The following is a 4,369-nucleotide window of genomic DNA, read 5'->3' as shown; positions in this document are numbered from 1 at the left end:
AGGACACTAACCCGAATGTGGTTACTTTTCTGGGCATGTGCACTGGAGGGCCGGTATTACCCAACCCCCTGATCGATAGGGTCCCCTATTCCGAAAGTCTCTATTCACCAGCATTCGCAGCTTCATTCCGAAGCGTCCTCTCATATCAAACGTCATATCTGCATCTAGGAGCAACATATTCATGTACTCACTGAAACTTGCACAAACAAAAATTTAAACGGGACACTTAAGCTCCACGTGAAGGGTATGACGCGATAGTTTAATGGGTTGATGCCCATATATACTGAAGGGGTCATTCTCTGATTGGCATTCATAGACCCATGGAAGTCTTCGTACCGCTCCTGGCGGCGTGGAGGAGGAGTAGATGCTTTAATGAATACAGGAGAGGTCTGCCTGTTTTTTATCCTCACATGCTATTCCTATTGAGGGCGAAAGAAGAGAACATAACAGAAGAAGGAGTGGGCGAACAAGAGAGGAGAAAGGAAACAAAAAGGATGAAAGGTGAAATCAAGCATACTCAACACTCACGCACTCACACACATACATGATTGTCAAAGTGTGTTCAAACCCGTGTCCCTAAGAAAAAGATATAATGATTTTGTCCCTCGCGCTGCCGAAGCCGCATCCTTTGCCCCCAAAACCAATTATTATTATTATTAAGTCACGAGTAGGGACGATTCGATGTAGGGGTCTATATTGACGCTGCGGATCGCACCACAAAGATCGTTGCTTCTTCCGAGGTTTATTAGCCAGAGGTCTCGCTCCATCACTACGAGAAAAGATTATGGGTAGGAGCAAGGCGGTGTCGCCGTGCGCCTGCGAGGCCGCAGTGAGCGGGTAACCACTGCAGCACAACACGGTGACGTAGGTCCAGGCAGCAGTGTGCAATCTGTTCACGTTGTTGGCGATCTGCTCCTGCAGGCTTCGTGATGACTTTATCGATTGTAGTGCAGCTCGAGAGTCGCTGAAGATAACCCACGCTGTTTGCGGTGGTTACAGAATGTAAGTGCTGCTCGCAGAGCAGCCAGCTCGGTAGCAGTCGTCGAGGTGCTTTGACTGAGTGTAGTCGAAACTGTGCTGCGCGTTGACGGAATCCGGACGCCAATCGCTGGTGAGATGGATGTGACAGAGTCGTCAGTGTAAACGTAGCGGTGCGCACTGTAGCATCCATTAATGTGCTCCAGAGCAAAGTATTTAAGTGCAGGACCGGGGGACCAGTGGTGTAGCGGATAGGCGATGCGGCACTGCCTTGCGATGGCAGGTGCTGCCACTGGTGATCCTTGTACGTCCCAGGCTCCCGAGAGGCCGATCCCTAATTTGACTGCCACCTGACATGGTGGGCAGTTTTCTCACAATCCAGTGGGTAGGTTGTGATGACACATCATTATAAGGTAACGTAAATGGCCCATCTGCCTCCTAGGTTGCTTCTCCGAAGCTTTTTCTTGGATTTCTCAATCACGGTCAACGAAGCCAACGACGACGACGGTGGTGGCGGCTTTTGTGCGGCACGAGCTTCTTATTGCTATCGCGTTAAAATCGTAAACGCTGGAAACTTGACTGATTCATCAGAATTTTTTGTACAACGAAACGATCCGGAAGCGTCGCGCGGAAGCGTGGTCCTTGTGTGATTCACCGAAGGATGTCATGCGCTGTTGTTAGTGTTAAATCGGATATAGAATCGCTGCGGCTTATTTGTCACGCTGCCGCCATAAGCGTGTTCCTCGGCGTTTACTAAACGCCACGCAGACTAACCCAGAATGCTGTCGTAAATTGTGCAATGCCCTAAATTAGCTTGTTGCCATGCTCTGAATTGTGTATATTTTCTTTTTTTAATTTTGACAACCCTGACATTAAATCGCCGGACAAATATATTTCCTCGCCAATGTCATGCAGAAGCAAACAACATAATCGATCTGTTTCAATTTTAACCTCGGTCAGTTATTCTAAGAACCAACCGGATTTGCGCGAGAATCAGCAAAAACCCTCGAACGGATTTTAATAATCGTGAGAATCTATATCCATCAGATGCCTTCTAGAAATCAGCGACTGCAAAGCGATGCATGCTCTATTCTGAATTAGTTTTCCTAAAGAACATCTGCGACATCAATAATTCTTCACGGAAAGTGGAACTATGATTCAATAGTTGAAGATTTAACCCCTTTTTATCCCGAGTACGAATAGGCATTTTAAGCTCATCTAGTTCAACAAACCTGGCTGACCTTCAGAATAAAAAAATCAAATCGCTAATAGAATGGCACAGCTAGATTCTTACCTTTTTTGCTAATAGAAATAAGCCGTGGGTCACAGTATCTAAGGCGGCATGAAAACGAAAAGAAAACGTTGTTCCGCACCACCAAACCGCAGCAGTTCGAAACGCCAAGGGCTCGCTGTATCACACTTATGGTGTCTTCGACTGGTCGCTCCCGCGATCCGGTTTGGATCTGGCAGAGTGGGAGCCGCTCTCGCTCCGAGCGCATAGCGAGACTGGTCAAGCCGAATGGTCTGCGAATTCTTAGAGCGGAAGCGCAGGAGGCAGAAGGGGGACGTCACTTCCGGAACCCCGCCGCGGCACCGCTGGTGTCAACACTCAACAGTAGCCGCACGTGGTCGCACTCAGTCTGCGTCGCAGTCGCCGCTTCTGCTTCACGTGTACCTGTCGCTACTTCGGCTGTCAGTCTCCGGCAAAAATGAGCGCCCCATGGGACCATTCTGGATATACTTCACCAGCCGAAGTCGTGTTGACTACAATGATCGACGGTAAGTCGGGCCTTATTTCTCTTCCGGACGAACAACGCGCTTCCGCGCCTTTTCGCAGCGGCGTTGTTTTGAGGGCTGTGGAAGTTTCTAGCGACGTACGACGCCGAAAGCAGCATTGTGGTTGTTTCCTAATATCGTGCGCGTTGGCGTGCGATTTCTAGTGTAAAAAAAAATGGACAATAACTTTTGCTATGGTGTGACTGTTTCCAACTTTGCGTTTTTTCCTTCCCTCGTGCTCCGTGCGTACGCACTGCACATTTTGTAGCAGCTCACGGAGGACGCTTGTGCACGTCTATTCCTAGCCTTACCATCTTCAGACAAACTTCAGTGCAATCTGTCTGCCCGGGAATGAATAATGGTCTTTTGTCGGCCGTTGGAATAAGCCTTCGCCAATAACACTACTGGCGCGGAAGATAATTTTCTTCACGTGGCCAGCAGAAATGCGTAATCAACGTATGAAGTCCGTGTTCATAACACCCGTGTCAACTGCATGTCTAGCATCCTGCACTTACCTCGCGTGTCGCTACACAGCACACTCCCCGGGGTTTCAGCAGTGTGTGTCTGCGTGAAGCCTCTGAGTAAAAAGCGTAACTGGGTTGGCGGACACCTGAATCGTTCTGCGAGTAAACGGTGACGTCTACCTGCAAAACTGAGGCAGTTATGCGCCTTTCTTTTTCTCAAAAACAGCGCAAAGTTTAGACCCCTTTCATTTTGAGGAAAGGAAGGCCGTATAACTGGCTATCTGTGTCAGTGTGCCTAAAGAAATTAACGTGCTTTCGCGCAATATTTTGGGCTTGACAATGCTAAACTGCCAGTCATTTTTTTTATTTTGATGTTTTCTCTATGCAGAGGAGGAAGACCATACAATGCCTGAAGTTATGGACTCTTCAAAGAAGCCGAACGAAACTGCGGTGTCAATTGGTTAGTTCAGATACTAACTTTCCTGAATGCATGTTAATACCATAGCAATTCAGATGCAGTTGGCAAACCTGAGTTAGCTACCCTGCATGCATCAAATCAATTCGTCTTTCTTCCACTGTTATGCTTTAATGGTGAAGCTGCATGCTTATTTTTATGTACCCACAAAGAGGATGCCTTCATTTTACCTGGTGTGGTGAATATGCCTGAAAAAAAAATGAATGTAGAGAGCATGTATGCAATAATATATATCTGTTTGGTCATGCTTGAAAGTTTCACCTAGAGTTAAACAACATACATAAAAAAGGTCTTAATAAAGATAAATTTCCAGGTATAATGTATATTTAAACCAAATAAACAACACTCAAACTTAATTGTGAGACTGAATTCAAAAATGCCTAGAGAAGCTTGTTTCACCTATTTCTTTTCAAACGCAGCTTCATGGGATGAACGCCAAACAAAGCTGCTTCTGGACTACTATGCACGCTATGCCAAAGACGTGGGCCCACTCAAGAAATTTCGCAGCAAGCGAGCTATGTTCGAGCAAATTGCCTGCGATATGTTCGGCATTCTCGGCATTCATCGCACTGCTGTGCAGTGCGAAACACGCTTCAAGACAGTGTCAAAGCGGAAGAGGAACGAAGAGAAGCACAATAATACATCAGGAAATTCCCGCTGCCGCGTGGAATATGAG

At 47.0% G+C, this 4,369-nt stretch overlaps 1 long non-coding RNA gene across 1 annotated transcript; it reads left to right on the top strand.

Annotated features, from left to right (window-relative positions):
* Nucleotides 1-2,552: 2,552 nt before the first annotated feature.
* On the top strand, nucleotides 2,553-4,151 carry LOC144102861 (uncharacterized). The gene is made up of 3 exons (XR_013308246.1): nucleotides 2,553-2,757; nucleotides 3,607-3,678; nucleotides 4,113-4,151. It is a non-coding gene; the product is annotated as an uncharacterized LOC144102861 (long non-coding RNA).
* The last annotated feature ends 218 nt before the right edge of the window (nucleotides 4,152-4,369 follow it).

Source organism: Amblyomma americanum, chromosome 1 (genome assembly GCF_052857255.1).
Source record: "Amblyomma americanum isolate KBUSLIRL-KWMA chromosome 1, ASM5285725v1, whole genome shotgun sequence".
Lineage (NCBI taxonomy): Eukaryota > Metazoa > Arthropoda > Arachnida > Ixodida > Ixodidae > Amblyomma > Amblyomma americanum.
Note: the sequence above shows the minus strand (reverse complement) of the source record. Positions and strands in the feature narration are given on the sequence as shown.